The sequence below is a fragment of the Conger conger genome, chromosome 6 (genome assembly GCF_963514075.1).
Source record: "Conger conger chromosome 6, fConCon1.1, whole genome shotgun sequence".
NCBI lineage: Eukaryota > Metazoa > Chordata > Actinopteri > Anguilliformes > Congridae > Conger > Conger conger.
In genome coordinates this window covers 6,997,270-7,017,555 of record NC_083765.1, presented here as the reverse complement: position 1 = coordinate 7,017,555, position 20,286 = coordinate 6,997,270, and the positions used below count along the sequence as shown (strand labels likewise).

At 46.0% G+C, this 20,286-nt stretch overlaps 1 protein-coding gene across 1 annotated transcript in view; it reads left to right on the top strand.

The window, feature by feature from the left end:
* Positions 1-1,709: 1,709 nt before the first annotated feature.
* The window catches only part of adgrl3.1 (adhesion G protein-coupled receptor L3.1), a 202,425-nt gene continuing 183,848 nt past the window's right edge, over positions 1,710-20,286 (top strand). Inside the window, exon 1 of the mRNA XM_061244330.1 lies at positions 1,710-1,777. The gene's annotated coding sequence lies outside the window, so the exon portion shown is untranslated. The remainder of the gene's footprint in view (positions 1,778-20,286) is intronic.

The window sequence follows — 20,286 nt, the reverse complement described above, 5'->3', positions numbered from 1 at the left end:
TCTGACGCGGCCGCTTCCTGTCTGTGCACGCAGCTTTAGTCTGCACTTCCTGTCTGCACACGCATCCCGCAGTCTGCACTTCCTGTGTGCGCACGCAGCCTTAGTCTGCGCTTCCTGTGTGCGCACGCAGCCTTAGTCTGCGCTTCCTGTGTGCGCACGCAGCCTTAGTCTGCGCTTCCTGTCTGCGCACGCAGCCTTAGTCTGCGCTTCCTGTCTGCGCACGCAGCCTTAGTCTGCGCTTCCTGTCTGCGCACGCAGCCTTAGTCTGCGCTTCCTGTCTGCGCACGCAGCCTTAGTCTGCGCTTCCTGTCTGCGCACGCAGCCTTAGTCTGCGCTTCCTGTCTGCGCGCGCCGTGTGATCTTGCCCGCGGGAGACGAGGCGCCGGTGTTGACCCGGAGAGAGCCGCCGTGTATTTCTCACCTTCTATTCGCTCGCAAACCGAAAGGTCACGGACCCCACATCGTCCGCCCGGTGAATCACTTCCTGTGTCTCCGTCTGCCACTTTCTGCAAAACCCACACATTCTTTTCAGCGCGAATGTTTTAGCAACCCTCTCAGGTGGGCGCAATTCTGGAGTGGGATAACTGACATTAAAAATGTGCCAAATGGCGAGTACGGTAATAAGGGCCCTGCAACTGACCGTTTGTCTCTCTCCACCGCCGCCGCAAATAACCAGCGTTCAGCCGGCAGACGGGGAGTGCATTTAAAACGTAACAGGGAGTGTTCAGCCCACACTTGAGTCAATGGCAGAGGTGCCTTGCAGTGTCAGTCCTCTAGCAGCAGTCTTTTGTAAGGTGATATATAATTGGGTGCATTTTTTTGTATTCCCCTGTGAATGAAACATAATGTAATTTCTTCAATTCAGGCACGTGTTTAATTTTGCCAAGTGATTAGTGTATAATTATATTTTTGTTGTGCAGGGGGCTACAGGCTCTGTTAATGCATGCTCCTGGTCCAGGCCACGGCTGAGTAAGGCCCTGGGTAGCACTGCCGCCTCACAGCAAGGAGGTCCTGGGTTCGAATCCCCATCGGCCGGGGCCTCTCTGTGTGGAGTTTGCATGTTCTCCCCGTGTTTGCGTGGGTTCCCTCCGGGTACTCCGGTTTCCTCCCACAGTCCAAAGACATGCAGGTTAGGCTGATTGGAGAGTCTAAATTGCCCGTAGGTGTGAGTGTGTGAGTGAATGGTGTGTGTGCCCTGCGATGGACTGGCGACCTGTCCAGGGTGTATTCCTGCCTTTCGGCCAATGTATGCTAGGATAGGCTCCAGCCCCCCTGCGACCCTGTTCAGGATAAGCGGGTTAAGATAATGGATGGATGGATGGATGGATTATATTTTTGTTGTGCAGAGGGCTAAGGGCTCTGTTAAGGCATGCTCCTGGTCCAGGCCACGGCTGAGTAAGGCCCTGTAGAATTGGCCTGTGAGAGTTTGGCCGCATCACAGACCACCGGTAGTTCTTACCTCATAGCTTCATCCGGCTGGGAGAGACTGGGCCTGTTGGGCTACTGGCTGCAGGTGGCCAGGTGTCATCAGCAATGAGCCTTCCTGTTGCATTCTGGGTCTTGTAGTGTTTCAAATGCTCGAATACATGGAAATCAAATTAAACGAATAATTGCTAACTGACACATGAACAAATGTCTGTGTGGTGTGGAATTCTTGTTTGTAATACACATTTCTTCTCTTGTTTCTGTTATCTTAGGACTGACAAGTCCAGCTGCCTCTTGACATGTGATGCCCTGGATTTCTAAATCACCTTGACAAGGCGAGGAACATTTACAGGTACCCATGCAATTCCCTTCTGACAGATACTGCATACACCGCGTATGCCATACTGTGCTTGTTCTAACCTCATAACAGTCATCTTTAACCCTTTACGGTGTGATCTGCAAAAACATCTACCAAAATGAAAAATACCTACTCTTGAAAAGGTCCCTATAAATGAATGTTTTAAGGGTTTTCATTATTCTATCATATTCTATTATTTCAGTAGTGCCCAACAGTTGGGCACTACTATATTAATAGAATATTATTGTAATATATTAAATTAAATTAAATGTTATTTGTATAGTGCTTTTTACAACACAAATTGTCACATAGCAGCTTTACAAAGAACTCAGACATGAGACTCCCTCAGAGCAAGCCTATGAAGGGCGACAGTGGCCAAGAAAAACTGCCAGACTAACAGGCAGAAACCTTGAGCAGAACCGGGCTCGGGGGGGAGTCCATCTGCTTCGGACCGGCACCGGGCAAACAGTATCTGCCTCCAAACATACATGTCGTAGTTAAAGACTCCATACGTCGCACATGTCTGCTTGTACATTTTACAAGGCGAGATGTAGTGCGACTTCAATGTTAAACGGAGGCAATTCACACTTGTTCAAGTGAGCTGGCACGGCATTCATGCAGGCAGTTTCAGGGTGTGTGTGCTCATCAACATATGCAAATGTTTGCCAGATTACTGCTAAGGCTTTTATATTTTCTCTCAGTTGATCATTGCGGTTCCATGCCAATCTGCATTAAGCATGTTTTGATTATGCTTCCCAGCACCAACAATGTTTTGTGAGCAATCATGCAAAACAGCAGCTGGCTTATATTCCACACTGCCTGGAGTCTGCCTCTCCCAAGCTTCTGCCTAATTAGTCATTGTTTGTGTCTCACACTGCCTCCCTCAAACTATGCAGATTCAGCCCCGTCTGTAGCCCTCTCACTCCGCCTTTCAGGCAGGAATTAAGCACAGAGAGTCGGGTATGGACCGCGTGGTGAGTGCCCGTAGCCTGGAGCTGAAATAACCTGCCCGGCTCCTCATCCGCTAGCCGTCCAGGTGGCCGTTAGCGGAGACGCGCCGTTCGTTTGTTTGTTTGCTCAATCTGTCGCGGATGCCTTCGGTGTTGTTTTCTCTGGATTAGTGGATTATTATTGTTCTGCGTACACCTTGAGGAAGATTAAATAGGTAAAACAAAAATGACAACCGCGGCTTAGATAGATGTGTTTTTTAAACCTCCCTAAAGTAGGGGGATCAATAAAACACAAAAAAGTTATTTATTTATTCTAATTGGGTTCAGTACATGGAACTGTCTAAATATTGTGTCTTTTCTGTATGAACTACACTGCAATCTTGAGAAATTTGAGAAATAATTGTGCTCTTAAAGAAGAAATTCCAGGAAAGAGTCCCTTCATGTTTTCTAACTTTATAAACTTTAACAGTTTTTGATGTTGGCCACTCTCACAAAACACATCTCACAAATTGTAGTTCTATTAGGGTTGAAATGTGTCATGTTAATTATTGTCTGTACCACAATCTCATTATAAACATCTTAATATGCACTGACATTGAATTAAGATCTCAAATTGATGTACCTTATTTGCCTAATACATGTTCACTTTGAATCAACTTTAATTCAGGAGACAACCGTGGACGGGTGGGTGTCTCCAGGCCATTTTCTGTGGAAATCCCAGTGGTCATAATTCACTGAAAGCATTTCTCATAATTGTTTGAATATCCCTTACTGAGGCTATCTCTATGTGTGCATTGCGGGGAACTTAGTTTTATTTTTATGTAAAAAAAAACAACAGTTTTGCCTCATGCTCATCAATCATTTATGACATTGTGTTTTGTTTTGCCTTTTTCGTTTATGAGAGAGACATTACTTTCTCTTGACATTGTGATGATTGAAGGGCTTTTTTTTGTGACCTACTTCTTTCAAACACTCTGAGTGACGCATTAAACAAAGAAACATGTTTTGGTGAATATGACCATAACATGAAAATAGACTCATTAAATTTGGCGTAATGCTTTGAGAATTCATACATGCGTGTTTGTATGTATCCTGTATCGGTGTAATGGCTTTTGACACAGGTGACATGTAATGCATAGCCTGGGCGGTACTGTATGTTTTTCACCTCTACAGGGAGAAACAACACATTGCCTATTCAGTGCCATTCGCAGCCACAGAGATGCAACGATGTTTAAAATGAATGTTAACTGGAAACGTGGCTTTCAAATCTCACTGGCAGGTGAGATCTGACAGTTCAGCACTGTAAAATGGTGTTGGGACTCCTTTTTATGGAACTCAAATCTGTCTCTTCCACTATTATTCCACTTGACTCTAGACCAAGATTGATATATATATATAGACAGACAGACAGACAGACAGACAGACTGATACCATTTACAGTGCTTTGCACAGCACACTTGCTCTATGACCTATAAAGGTTCATTTCACCGAAGATTGACTGTTCTCCCTTATCTTTTATAAGGAAAGTGTCCTGCAGTCTCTCTCTCTCTCTAACTTCTGATTGATGAATGGACTCTTCATTTAAAATGCTGTGAAAGAAGTCGTTAGCCTTTTTTTGCTAATCTCCTTATGCTGGTGTACACTTTGATGTCCTGGAACATTTAAATAATGCACATTCGTTGTAATGTTGCTCTCTGTCTTTGAGTATCTTTTCTCCAAAATGCATGTTTTTTAAACTGAGCGTGCTGACCTGGTTTCTGTCTCGCCCCCGTGCATGGAATGTGATTCACGTGTTAATGAGAGTGTCCACATCGCCACATAAGTATTTTAAATGGTTTCAAATAACACAGAGCTTTTTGACATGTCCACCGACTGTACAACACTAAATGTACCAATTATGTATACCATATTTAAAATTTGAATAGAAACTATACTCGTAATCGTATGCATAGGTGTATTTTCATTTTAACTTTGGGGGAGAGACACTGCTGGTCCACCTAGTCTCACAAGCAGACCAGCTAGTCTAGGGACTAATTCATATGGGAGTATTGGGGCTCTCCCCCAAACCTACAGGTACAAATTCATACTATGTCTTTCTTCAAGGAATCAATTCATATTTATTTTATATTACAAAAATAACATTTCATTACCTTTGATAATTTTGATACACTCTGACTCAATGTGCCACAGATGAAAATTTGATGATGTATGAGATTTGCCTGAGGCAACGTTGCATGACAAATGCAGAAGAGCGAGCAGCTAAAATCTGAAAAGTGCTTAATATCAGCGTATCAGATGACACTGTTGGTTGTCCTGCGACAATCTTCTTTCTCCGAGTTTGCTACTGCTGGATTATCATCTAAGCACTTGTGCTCCGATTAGAACTTGAGTGTGAAAACACGAACAGAGCCCCACGGATGTCACTCAGCTCACCAAAATGGAGAAATGTGTTATTGACAGTTTAAGATGAGAATTGTCCCGGCTTTTGGATGTGTTGGCCAGCAGGGTCTTAAGGGGGGCGTGGGGGGGGGGGGGGTGCATTTGGTCCCGTGCTCAGGCTAAGTCTGTGCAAGGTCTACTGCCTGTGAATGGCTGTCTACCCAACATGACTAATCACTGTCGCTGGATTGCTGTAATCCTGCTGTAATGTGCGGCGTGTGATTACTCCTTCGGCTGCGCGCAGGACGCGGCTGGAGCCAAAATGGCCGCCTGTGTGGCACTGATGTGGGCTGCGGGAGCTGGCGAGACAGGCAGGTCAGGAGTCGCGTTCTCTGAGGGACAGGGTGGCACGGGGGGGGGGGGGCATCACTTCAGGGCGCAGTTACGACCTTGCCGTCTACCGTGTGCCGTGTCTTCATCGATACGGGGGGGCTTTCGGCCAGGATGAGACGTTGCTAAGCCCAGATCATCGTTCTGATGAGACGTTAAGCCAAGCTTTACCAAGCAGGCTGTACTCATTAAAGATTGCATGGGGCTTATCACAAAAAGTGGTTGTGGGGGGTGGGAGGTGGGGGTGTGTTGGTCTGCCCCCACAAGATCCCCCCCCCCCCCCCATTTGTTTAACTGGCTAAATAAATCCCCTCCTCTTAACGTTTTCTGATGTGTGTTAGTGTTTTGGTGTAAAATGATGATGACATATCATGCAGTTTTGTATGAGTGCTATTGCCGTATCTTCTGTACAGACTTATGTCTTATGTTACAGAATAGAAATGTTAGTATTTTAGTAAGTGATCATTTATCCTGCACATGGTTTTGTGAGTTTATATTTTCAGGATTCATTGCATTGCCTACTGCTTGTCAGTCAACATGTCAGCAAGGTGGACTCCTAATCACAATTAATTGAATTGAAATGGTCAATTGGAAGGTCATGGTATGAATCAAAACAATCTGTGGCTTGAAAAAAAAAAAAAAATCAATCTGTGCTCTTTTGCTGGAAGAAAGAATAATGGATTGAAAATGGCGTCTCCTCTTAGCCACTGTTTTTCACACAGAGAGCAGCAGTGCTGTGCATCTGAGCAAGCCTTATTATCTGCATCAGCTGCATATAAAGAGCCACCATCTTCCAGCACTTTTATGAAAGCATATATCATGCTTACCCAGTGCATTATTCAAGGATTGCATAGTAAACATGCAATTTAGACGTTTTTATGTGACTGGATATTAAACCAAGGCCATCTAGCATTTCAGGAACGTAAAACTCAAAAGCTGGTTGGGGGAAGAAAAAAAAGAAAAGAAAAGGAAAACCTAAAGAAAAATAATAAGTGAAGACTTTAGAAGCGGTTTGTGATGAGCTCTGTAACGCGGCTTTGGAGAGCGATGATGGAGCTGGGGCCCGGCGGTTAGATGGCAGACACCTCTGATATAGGACACACTTAATCCAGCTCTTCAGTCCTGCCGTCTCCTCCTCGCCCTCCAGCAGGGCGTGCGGACGCGCGTCCGCCCTCGCGGTCGCTAGCGGCTAACGAGACGCTCGCGGGAGACGTGAGCGGCTAAGAGCCACAACGAGACGATGTCACCTCCGTTAACGTCACGTTCTCCGAGGAACGTGGCGCAAAAGACACCCTTTTGTGCCGTGGCCTCCAGCGCTGCGACGGGTCCGCGCCTTAAAGCCGCCCGCCGTTCGGCGTTGTGCGGGAGCACCAGCTCCCAGGGGGGGCAGTGCGTTCCTCCCCCTGGGTAGCCCTCACTCAAATCCGCTTTGAGATACCCTGAGGTAATCGACATTGTCAAACGGCGCTCAGAAACGCGAACGGATCTGTTGATGCGAGGGATAATTTGGCTCTTCGGCTGGGTCCAGATGTCACGCCGGACAAAGAGAAAATTGATCCATTGTGTCTAAAAAACCCATTGTCCGGGTCTCTTCATAGGCAAAGGGAAAGCATTCGTCAGTTTGAGCCCATAAGCGCTCCGGGAATACAGAGCAGAGTCTCGGAGCGCTGGACCCGCGACCACGACCGCCTCGGCCCACAGCCTGCTGCGAGACCGATCGCGCCGTTCGATTGTCATCTTCAAAAACTTCAGCCCATGTCGGCCCTCCCTAACGTTTATTTACAGTTCGGGCTCCCGAATTCATGGCCGGCTTTTTAATTAGAAATAATTTCTTGTATCGTAAGTGATGAATCACCCGATCGATATGTCGAATTGGGAGTATGGATGAGGAACGCCTTCGCCGATAGCTCGCAGAGTAGCCCCGGCAGTAACGCTGTCTTTTAGAGAAGCACTTTGTCTGGGAGTGAAGCTGTGTGTGCTTTTCCGAAGGCCAACATTTTCACATCATTTCCGGAGGATTATGTAAAGCTTCGCAGTCGATGAAACCAATCGGGTTCGAGCAGCGGCACTGCGCAGGCCAGCGCTTGACTGCGGCTTCCTGTGTGTTGCCTTGTCGTATCAGTGGCCCCATCTTGCAGTGTGGGCCTCCTCGGGTTGGAATCATGTCCCGACTGAGCCCGTTTTCACCGTGCTCGAGAGATCCTGTCGTCAAGACATTCTCCACAGAGGGAGGTGCTGTGTATCTTATTATGCTATTGCCTCCTTATTATCGTTTCACCTTTTCAACTGACTGCTGGAAGATGGAGTCGCCTTCTACCGCCCAGGCTTCTCCTGAGGGTTTAGTCCCACTGAGGAGCTCGTTCTAGCCTCTGCTTGAGTGTTAATCCCCGTAGGGAGATTAACTTCGTTAACTTCATTGTTATTCTTTCTTTTTTTTCATTTACTGGTTTTGGGGGGGGGGGGTTCAGGCTTAGCCTTTGCCTGTTTGCCGTCTTTACATAAAACGTGACCGCGGTTATGCGCATATCTTGTAAGAAAAGTGCTACGATAGAACTTGAATGCAAATGAACAGCCATTGTCGGGGTCAATCCCATTTCGAAATCGGCCGGTTCAGTTCCCAAATTGAATTTCAGCTGGTTTGGTGAATTGGCTGAATTGAGAATGGAAGTGACCCCCGGCCTGGAAGCAGCACTTCTGGGTGATCACAGCCCCACAGTCTGCCGCCCCAGCTGCTCCGGGCCTCGATGGCTGCCTACCTAAGTTAATGGACTGCACCGGGAAGCTGGATTAACACATTTCTGAGGATAAGCACGCTAGCTTTCACTCGGCACATTTCCGGAGCTGCGGCAGAAATCGGACGAGCTTAGAATGTCAAGTGAGGAGGAAAAAATGGAAATCGGGATCAAAGATTTTTTTAGAAATAGTGAAAAGTGAAGTGAAATAGGTGTTTAAAAAAACAGTCCTGCAAGTCAGTTATGGTTTATTTAAATTTAAGATCAAGACAAACTAAATTAAGAAGTAAATGTATTTCTAATAAAATTTAAGAAATGTCGGTAACAGACGTTTTTTTTAAAATCATCATACCAATGTATATTGTGACATGTGCTTTTAAACCAACTTGTGTTGCTTATTATTCTCAATCAAAGTTCTAAAATGAACACAAATGGACGACAAATGTCCTTTAGTCTGTGTTAGTTACATAAGTTTTCAATTTATTTTTATTGGTTTTATTACTAAGCTAATATTGGCACTATAATTACAGTATATTGTAAAAGCACACACAATAAAGTGAAACCATTTCAATGCGTCTCGGGTGACATTTCAGATTATGATATGAAATTTGCTTTCCACCCACAAACAACACAAACATTCAAATTTGCAATCATTAATATTATTCAATTATACAAATTATTCATGAACATATTGTGTTTGTGCGTACATATTCATACAGTAGATTAAATAATAATGGACTTTAAGAAACTAGGGTCAGTATGCAGGAAATGTCTCTGATGTTTTTTCTGCTTTATTCCATAGCTAACTGCTCCTTGCCCAGGAAAATACTCCATACTTGACCCCTTTGTGACCGGCTCCCTTTAATGGGAGCAGGAAAGATACCTGCAGTAATCACAGTTCTGTGTAATGTGAGCTTGTAGATAAGACCAATCGGCAGGCTACACTTTTCTCCGTTAATTACGCTGATAAATTTACGGCTATTGTTACGCGAGATCAATTATGATGGGCTCTGAGCATTGGGTGTCCTATATATTGTGATATTCATTGGGGTGATTGAGAAACCTTTTCACACACGGCAGTAATTAGTCCACAGTGTTGGGTATGCGTGTACGTGTTTTAAATAGCCTATTCCTCGCTTGCCCAAATGCATAGACAATAGAGCCGTATAAACCCATTGGTTTTTATTAGCGCAGCTGATGAACAGTACTGTAACGCAGCCCAAAATGGACTCATTATGTGTCCCTCTCCCACGTGCTTAAAGTATGTTCAGTCTCTCGCCCTGTATCAGTACCAGTGAGGTGAAAAAGCAAAAAAAAAAAAAAAAAAAAAAAAAAAAAAAGTCAATAGCATTGTTTAATGAGAACACCCAACAGTCCTACCTATTAATAGGCTAGAAGAGTGTGGAGGCCAGGAAAAGAAATGAAGGCTGGCATTTTCTTAGCGCTGGCTCCTGGAGAGAAGGCCTGTGTGTGTCATGGGTCATGAGGGGGGCTCTTGCTGCGGCCAGCGGCGGCGACCTTTGACCTTTTGCTAATTGGGAATCTTGGCCCTGGGGGATGTGGGATATGTTATTTCCGTGCTTAGGGGAGGGAATATTCACACACGGAGCCCCAGGCCGTCGTACACGCCACTTGCCATGGGGACGCAGATCATGGGGGGGGATTTTTTCCTGACTTTTGACGGGAAAATAGAATTAAACTTCTTCAATTATGTCTTAAATTATGACTCATTTATGAGACTCAATTGATTCCCCTCAATTATCCCAAAATGTTTTTTCACTTTGTTTCTTTTTTTTTATGTTTGTTGACCTGTTCTGTCCCTACAGTGTCCGCAGTGTTGGAAACTGCGAAGCACCGCATGCATTTGAAGTTTGTTTTGCCAGCAAAATCTTTAAAGCCTTTCTTCTCATTAAAAACACCATAAAGCACCTCAAACTAGTATCGGATGCTGACCGTTTCAAGACTTGTTATCTAAAGTTAATGACAAATGACTGGGGACAGCCTGGGCCTGAGTCTTTCTGCAATGCCAGTGTACATGGAAATCAATACCGTGCACAATGGAAGGCATTATACTGCTTAATTTGGGCCAGAACCTGGGGATCTTGTAATCAAGCACAATTAAAATTAGTTGTCTGCTCTTAATTGCTTTGTAATGAGAGGTAATGTGCAGAACTTACTTAGGGGAAATAAAGAAGTTGTGTAATTATATTAAATATATAACTTTGAGTAAGTGCGGGGCTTTGTAGTGTGGGCAGTTATTTTAACTTCCATCTCTTTAGTGCCAGCACTATCCTTTATTTCAGCTTTCCCACGCTTTTTTTTTTTGCATACTTCTCATTCCTTATGTGAAACATTCTGCCATTATATGTGTCTTTAAATTAGATCATTGAATTAGACCTGAAAATTACTGTCTCCATGTGCAGTTATGTGTGCTCACATTTGTAATCCATCAACAGTACATCTCTACAGACACACTGCATTAGTTTGTTCGTATGTTTTGCGATGAGTCCTCTTGAGCAGTGTAGTATACTGGTTAGAGAACTGGAACCAGGGGCAGTGAGGTTGTAGCCCAGTTCACAGGTTCGGTTCCCTGTTGTGCCCAAGTGAGCAAGGCACTTTAATATTCCGAATTGCTTCGATTCATATCCAGCTGTATAACGGTATACTATCCACAAAGTCACTGTGGATAAGAATATCTGCTAAAGGCCTGTAATGTAATGTAGTTAGACTGTTTGGTAGTTTATCGAGTGTATGTCCAGGTTCTGCAGTGATGTGTCTTTGTGGATGCAGAGAGTTTGCTGAAAGCACCTTGGAGTGCTGGTCACCTTCACGCTGTCAGACTCCAGGGCTGCCCCCTCAGTGACAGTCTCCACGGGTCAGCCGGCCGGGCCCGAAGGTACGAGCTGCCCCGCGCCCCAAACAAACTGTCCCTCACGCAGCAGGTGGTGAGTGGGGGGGGGGGGGGCTGTTAAAAAGGGCTTCCTGTTTAGGGATTTAAAGTGCTGCAAGGTGGAGCCACCTGCTTGGGAAATGCTGAGGAAGTGAGGAGTCACACCACAAAGAAGTGAATGATTTCCTACTAAAAATAAAGGGTAGGAGAGAGGTGGAGGTCATAAGTCATATGTGCACGGGAGGGGAAAAAAATGCTTTAGCATTGTGTAGACCGGAAGAAAGCGGCCGACGCTTGCTATGCCAAGATGGCAGCTGCTTCCTGGTCTCCCGATGCCTGTTACGCGGTATCCTTATTTAACCGACACCGTTATCGGAGATAAGGGCCTCCAGTGAGACGTATCCATTGCCCTGTCCTTCAGCGGAGCACGAACACAAAGCTATTCAGTTCCGCAACCGGGCGTTAGTGTGTTTCGTATTTTAAAACAAACGGGGGCGGTGGGGGGGGACGGGGGTGTGTGAGTCACTCCCGGGCTGGCGGAGGCGGACGGAGAGGTGGTGTCCCTGCTACGGGGGAGATGGATGGAGAGACCGGGGAAGGCCTAATCGTTCGCGGCACCATCTGCCGTCACCGGGGAAGGACAGGGGCGTGCGAGGCCTTCCAGAACACTCCGCCACAGAGCAGGTGCTTGGGTGACGTGAGGCGGGGGCGGGGAGCGGGGAGCGGGGAGCGGGGGAGAGTGCCGCGGGATCAGGGGCCGTTTGTCTTTCCTCAAAGCGCCACGTCGGTCGGCAAGGCGTGGCATCGAAAGCGCCCCCCCCATGGACGCTGTCCATCTATGGGCCGTGATTGAGACGTTTATGGAGCTCGTCACTCCCAGGTCAAAACTTTTACAGTGGCATATGACACGGAAAAAGACCAATACTGTCTTACATTACATTACATTAATGGCATTTGGCAGACACTCTTATCCAGAGCGACGTACAGTTGAGTAGACTAAGCAGGAGACAGTCCACCCCTGGAGCAATGCAGGGTTAAGGGCCTCGCTCAAGGGCCCAACGGCTGTGCGGATCTTTCTGTCGCTACACCGGGGATCGAACCGCCGACCAACCACCGCGTTTGTGTGTGCGTGCGTTCGTGGCAAATTATTGCAATGAAAATGATTATGTGCATTTAATTTCTCCCTTTTTCATTTGCCTGCATATGTAAGTGAATCTATGCAGTATAAATTGTGACGTTAGCACAAGTTCTGCAACAGTTTCTTCGTGAGGAGCTGAACCTGCCGACATCGCTTCTTTCTACGACCGCAGCGAGACACTAATGAGGCCGGTCCCACTTCAGATGTTTTTCCTCTTTCTGTGACACTCATTAAATTACATTAGACAAGCAGATTCTGCTCGCATAAATAGAAAAAACAGTAATAGAATCCCCAACATTAAGACGCCACGGCCCGATTGAAGTCCAGATTGAGACTGAGCAATCACGTAATTAGGTTGGCAAGGTAACGGGAAGCCAAATGTGATTGTTATCGAGGAATTGGGGTACTCTTTTAATTTCAGTCACGGGGTTTCCACTCCGCATTCATATAAAGATCAAACAAATATACACAAACTATATATATATATATATATATATATATATATATATATATACACATACAATTTCAGCACCTGTTCATTTATTGTGGAGAACATTTTATTTAATATATGGATTATAACGTGCTTAAGTTGTGGAAATGAAAGGCCCGTGCTCGCAGCATTGGATAATGCTCGATTATTGTTTTCTTGGGTCTCACCACATCTTAGTCATATATTTCTGATTTAATGTGTTCTATTTCATTCCTATATCAGGTACCTGGTAGTATTACAGGACTGCAGTAGGGAGCCTACCTTTTGCAGTTACGCAACTAAACTGCATTTGCACGTTTCCTCTTGTTGATGGGTAGGAAGTAGTGCTATCAAATGGCTCTCACTGCAAGCGCGGTCCCCACAACCGCCCTGTGTGTTCAGCACGACGTGGTCCCCACACCAGCCCTGTGTGTTCAGCATGATGCGGTCCTCATGTCAGCCCTGTGTGTTCAACATGATGCGGTCCCCACACCAGCCCTGTGTGTTCAGCACAACGTGGTCCTCATGTCAGCCCTGTGTGTTCAACATGATGCGGTCCCCACACCAACCCTGTGTGTTCAGCATGATGCGGTCCCCGCACCAACCCTGTGTGTTCAGCATGATGTGGTCCCCACACCAACCCTGTGTGTTCAGCATGATGCGGTCCCCACACCAACCCTGTGTGTTCAGCATGACGTGGTTCCCACAACCACCCTGTGTGTTCAGCATGACATGGTCCTCATGTCAGCCCTGTGTGTTCAGCATGACGTGGTCCCCACAACCACCCTGTGTGTTCAGCATGACGTGGTCCCCACAACCACCCTGTGTGTTCAGCATGACATGGTCCCCACAACCACCCTGTGTGTTCAGCATGACATGGTCCTCATGTCAGCCCTGTGTGTTCAGCATGACGTGGTTCCCACAACCACCCTGTGTGTTCAGCATGACATGGTCCTCATGTCAACCCTGTGTGTTCAGCATGACACAGTACGGTCCTCACAGTGAATTAAAAATGGGTAAAAAATCTCATTTGGATGCGGCGGGGTGCATATGTGGTTTTTCATGGGTGAGTTATTGCGCAGTTGAAGCGACGGAGGATGACCCATGCTGTTATGTGTTTTTATTTTTAATTAGATTTTAACACTTGAGAAGGCTGGCCTGTCTCTAGGTATCATTTTCAGCCTCCGTATCACACCTCTGAAGCGGCTCCAGCTTGCTGTGAGCCGCGCGGTATTCACCCACCAGACGGAGGGAGGATTTTCATTTTAATGGCAAAGCTGACCGTGGGCTTAAACAGGGCTGCTCAACCCAGTTCCTGGAGATCTACCATCCTGTAGGTTTTTTTTCACTCCCGCCCAAACAAAGTGCTCCTCGCTCAACAGCTCGAGATCTCGTTGAGCTGCTAATTAGTAGAATTAGGTGTGCCACATTAGGGTTGAAAGGAAACCCTGCAGGTTAGTAGATGTTTAGGAACAGGGTTGGGCAGCCCTGGCTCAGAGTAAAATAAGATATGTCTGAATATAGAATCTATATGCCCTACTTTTAATATCTCGCAGCCAGAAGCAGTGAGTTCTAACATGAAATTTCTGCCTTCACTTGTTCTGACAAAATGCAGGTTTATTCTCTCCCCTTCGCCGTCTCTAATTTAACTCAGTTTCAGGAATAGATTAGTTGCACTGACTGGGTGACCACGCACTCAGCAGTTAGGCGCCCCTGATTTCACCTGTCAGTCTTTAGTCCGATCTGTTTAAAAATGAAAGGTGGTTGATGAGCTTGCCAGGTGCTAGCTGCCAAACCGTTAGAATACAGTCGAGCTTAATTATGGGTACGAAAAACCTAAACACTCAATGTTTAGCATACACATGCAGATGTGACTGGCCAAATCACTGGGATTAAGGTAGTGTTTGCTGCTGCATATTATGCTGTGCTTGGATGACCAGAATTGTAGGTTGTCCCAGAACCGCTTGATTTGATTTTTTTAGAAGATTTGTTGCACAAGGAGAAAATATTGCATAATATAATAATTGCATAATTCGAATAATAACATTCCTCCTTTGACTCACGGTTAATTGCAAATGTTCTTTTTTTTAAAAAAATCTTCACCGACACTGATTGGCAAGGTTTTACCATCACCACAAAACAAAACGAACAAAAACATTCTTATCTTATCGTTAAGTCAAAGTTAACAATAATCCATGTCCAGGCAAGCACATTGCACTGGGTTTATTTTCTCAAAAATAAGCACTGGCATTTCTGGTCCAGAAAACATAGAAAAAATAAAATAAAATAAAGGAGTCGGTGAGTTATTGGAGTTTTTGTGAGCACAGCCCCTCCGTGCCCTTTAAGGGGACGTATTGACCGGCGTCACCGGCAGCTGAAAATGAGAGCAGTCCCTCACCGTGCCTCCTGAGCCTGCTCTTCTCCCGCCGGGGGAATACTCTCCGAAAACAACTCGCAAGAACGGCCCCCGCGGGGACTTAGTATTCCGCAGAGCCGGCCTATTTATACCGGAGGAAAAAAAATAATACAGCTGATTATGATCTCCGGGAGAGCGCCGCTGTTCCTCCTCTCGGCAACCGGCGCTCCCCGGGCCCCTGGCTCGCTCCCCGCGCTCTCCCCCCGCCCCCCCCTCCGACGGGGGAGTGGTATTTTAGGTGCCCGTGCTGTTTGGCTCGCAGTCCTCCACTGCAGCTTTGTTTTTGGAGAGTGGAGTAAGAGCTGTGCGCTGTGGGGAAACGGGGAAGAGAAAAAACCTCCTGACGTGTTGGTCGCGTGGAGCGCCTCACTGCGAAACGACTCCATCAACAACAGATCCCAGCGCGCGGAGGGACTCACCCCGTTCCCCTGAGGTTTTCATTACAGAAAATATACCTGTGTGTGAGTCTGCTGGCCTTTCTGGCCAAATGTTCTTTTTCGTTTATTAACCTTCATGCAAATGAACTGCGGAGGGAACCTTAAGGCTGTGAAAAGCATGAAATTCTTACTTCAGCACATCTTAGAACATCCATGGGATCTATCCCAGAAAGCCCTGCATTACTGGGCTGTGTAACATTTATGAAAGGTCAAAAAGGAAAAAAGGTAGAACAGGAAAAACACACAGGCGCACACACACACGCACACACACACACACCAACACACACACACATACTCAAACAAGCACTCACACACAAACACAAGCACTCGCACACACACACATATACTCAAACAAGCACTCACACACACACACACACACACACACATGCACAAACACACACACACACACACACACAAACACACACACACATACACATACATACAAAATTCAATTAGCCAATGGACAAAAGGCTTAACTCTGCATGAACACACATTATTTATCACAAAGGGGCCAAAACCAAAACTAGCATTGCATGCCAAAATCATACAATAAGGCGCATTCAGCACGTTGTTGATTTGTACACAGAGCGCACAGCGGTTGTATTTATCTGATCATGCGTGTATTCGTCACACATGAGGTGGCCATTTTGGCCGGAGCGGTAGTTAGGGGAAGGCCGGGGTGGGTGCGCTTTTTGATGTTCTCTGAACTGAAGTTCACGCAGGCCGCACGGTAACCCTGTGAGTGTTGCAGATGAGCTCCGGGGCAGCGGCCTCCCACACAGCAGGGGACCTGCTCTCACCGCGCCCAGAGCGCACTGGAGCCTTCTCCACACGCAGCTAACAGGCCCTGCGGGCTAGGAGAGCTAACAGTCACACACAACAAAAATACACACTTTCAAGTAGATATTATGATAATGATGATTTATTATTATTATTATTATTAGTAGTAGTAGTAGTAGTAGCAGTAGTAATAGCAGTAGCAGTATGGGTACTAGTAGTAGCAGCAATAGCAGTAATAGAACTACAGTAGTAGTAGTAGTAGTAGAAGCAGTAGTAATAGCAGTAGCAGTATGGGTACTAGTAGTAGCAGCAATAGCAGTAATAGAACTACAGTAGTTGTAGTAGCAACTGCAGGTGTAATAGTAGCAGTAGCAGTAGTAGCAGTAGTAGTAGTAGCAGCAGTAGCAGTAGCAGCAGTAGTCATAGTATAGTAGTAATAGTAATCGTAATAGTAGTAGTAGTATTTGTAGTAGTCATAATTGATATTATTGTCATCATTTTAAAGTAGAATAAGACAGATAGATAGACAGGAGCAAAACTGAAACTGTTATTATGATTTAAAAACCATTACATTATGACATTTTGGAATAGTTTGCAAATACCCACTCCCTCTGTCTCTTCCCTGAGTTTGACTTTGGTCTGCGATTACACGTCGATACGTAGCGGTCCGTCTGACAAATGACCGTAATGCACGGCTGCAGGAACGCATTAGCAATACGAAACTGCAATATTTATCTCACCTGAGCCTCGCCTGGGACAGCCGTACACATATGAAATGATGTGCCATTGATTTTTTTTTTGTCTTACTCTGGCTCCATCCCGTGCATCGTAATAAATCTAATATGTCATTTATAATTATGTTGGGTTTTTATTCACGTAAAATTTGTTTCACTACGTGGCTTTGTATCCTCAATTTCAGCCCCCCCCCCCCGCCTCTGATGGCTTGATTTGATTTCTTGAATGTCAGCTTTTTCTCATGCTCAGACATTCACATTTCGTAGGCATGTGTGGTGCAGCCGTGTTTTGTGGTCCTTCCCGTAAATGCTGACATGGAACCCAGTGCAGATATCTCTTTCAAGTATCTTTTTTTTGTTTTTTGTAACCGTATGATTAGGGGATTATATATTAATGCCAGGAAATACAGAGGCATAATAATTTATATAAAGTTACATACAGTTAATAAAATTCACATTTATTCTTTATATGATAGCTGTATAAAGGCTTTGTTTGAGGGCGCAATTATACTTTTGCGGGCAGTACAGCTTTAGTGTAGTCAAATCCATCTAACAAACCACAAGCAAGTCCAGATCCCCACTGTGCCTCATCACTGTCAGTGTTCCTTAGATTTTACAGTAATCCTTCTTTCAGAAAGGAACATTTTACGATAGATTTAGTTCTGTTTGTCTCCTCAAAGCAGACAGGAATCATGAGCAAAATAACTTGCATTGGGCTTGAAGGAACTCACAACAAAGAAAAGTTTTAGATGCTTCCCAGAATGCACTGCTCATGTCTGCCTAGGAACTTCCATGTGTCTGGTGTGTCCTTGATTCTGCCAGGCAAGCAATTTTACAGGGGTAGTGCATACGCATTTTTCCCTGTAATTCTCTTCAGAATGTATCTTCAAGAGCAAATCAGTCACACATTGTAAAGTTTATGTCCCAAGGAAAGCTGCAAATCTTTATTCTCTTTAGAGAAGAGCCTTGGGTGCCCTTTAAGATGCGTTACTGTGGGCAAAAACAGGAAAAAAAAAACTTAAAATGCAAACCAGGGCTATTGTTTCTTTTCCAGAACAGGATACAGCACACAGTCCTTTTTCTTTTTTTGACAGCAAACAAAAAAAAAAACCACCTCAAAAGTGAATCAGAACTCAAATCCCTCGTCATCCTTGCCTGGTCCCTGCTGAAGAAGAGCCGTTCGCTGGATCCGTGCTGGTCCCTGCTGTAAAATGACCAGCTACCAGCTGTTTCAAAGCATAACTTAGGCTGGTCACAGTATGGAGCTGGTCTGAACTGCTCAACCAGCTACCAGCTGTTTCAAAACATAACTTTAGCAGTTTTTTCAGCAGGATGTGTGCCGATACTATGGTGATTAAAATCTGTGTAGCTTGTTAAGATAACGGCGCTGCACCCTGATTGGTCGGTTGATGCCGGGTACCATTTTGAACTGATTATGATTAGGTTCTGCGTATTAAGGCGGGAAACGCCGAATCGTAACTCAAATCCCTCGTCATCCTTGCCCGGTCCCTGCCCGAAGGAGAGCCCCGCGCCCAGGATCGGCGGGACGCGAAAGAGGCGGTTTAATCCGGCCCTGTTTTCGGGAAACCGCAGAGCCGCAATGGCGGCGGCCGGTGTCTCTCGGCGGAGCCGCAATGGCGGCGGCGGGTGTCTCTCGGCGGAGCCACGCTTCAGCGGGCTCCGCTCCTGTTCCCGCGCGCGGCGTTTCACCTCTGCAGCGGGGGCTATCCCCTCTTAAGTACTCTCTTTTATATTTAGACGGCTTTGGCACACGTGCATTATTCATCGGCGGACTAAACCCGGCCTACACTTCAAAAAGGCACTTTGGGTAAATATTTAATCACACGGTAACGCGCTGTAATGCAGCAGGACTCCAGGTCGTCGTTCTCCCCGCAAACCCTCCCCCCCACCCCCTCCGCCCTCCCGAACCTCCACCCGGCGGCCCCGTAGGAGGCTTATTCCGTGGCCCGGGCCCACAGTAACACGCAGGTACTGTCTCTCCCGGCGTCAGAACGTTTCTGAGCATTAACAAGAAAATCGCACCGTGCCAGGCTATCGCGCCCGCACTCCCCACGACCGTAATTATTTTTAGACTCCAGCAGCGCAGTTTCAAGCACAAACCGTTTTTTCTCTATTTTTGAAATTTTCCCCGATCCGAGCGGAGGAGAACAACAAGGCCCGGGCTCGCCGCCGCTTTCCTGAGTCAACATCCCCGCTGCGTTTCTGGAGAAAGTTTACACACCTCCGCTTGATGGACAAACCACCCCGGGAATTCTGGGAGCATATGGGCACTTAGAGTCAGGACCCCAGGCGGTGTTCTGTGTAGGCTCCGCTCCTGAGCGTAATTACTGCCTTGTGACTGAAAAGTTTCTGACACAAGGTCAAGGGGTCAGAGGTCACCGGGTCTGGGGAATATTGAATGAACGAGTGAAACGGCCGCATGTGGCAAAGGGAAACAGACTCGCGGGTTCTCGCGGCTTATTAAATTGTCATCTGAAAAATACCAGGTCCAGAGTGCGTGCAAAAAAAACCTGTGGCACAGTTAACCTGTATATGGCAACTAATTATAATTTATTTTGGTTTAACGATATGATAGATTGATTAACTGAAGATTACACAGTCATTTTATTTGACTAGCCCTGTAAACTATATTGCAACTTGTAATTCTGGTGTGAGAGAACAAGTCCCTGCTGAACAGTGACCAGCTACCAGCTGTTTCAAGACATAACTTGAGCTGGTCAAAGTATGGAGCTGGTCTGAACTCTTCAACCAGCTACCAGCTGTTTCAAAACATAACTTTAGCTGTTTTTTTTAAGCAGGATGTGTGCCGACACTATGGTGATTAAAGTCTGTGCAGCTTGTTAAGATAACGGCACTGCACCCTGATTGGTCGGTAGATGCTGGGTCCCATTTTTAACTGATTCTGATTACATTACATTACATTACGTGGCATTTAGCAGACGCTCTTATCCAGTGCGACGTACAACAAAGTGCAAATCAAACACAATTATTAGGTTCTGCGTATTAAGGCAGGAGAAACCGCACGTGCAGAAAAACACGTGAGTTATGAATTTGGGGAACTGTGGGACCAATGTGCTGGATGGCGGTCTGTGGTCACCGCAGGGCTTGCCTGACCGGAGGCGTTGGCATTCTGTGCATACGCGCTGCCACTCGATACTCCCTCAGAC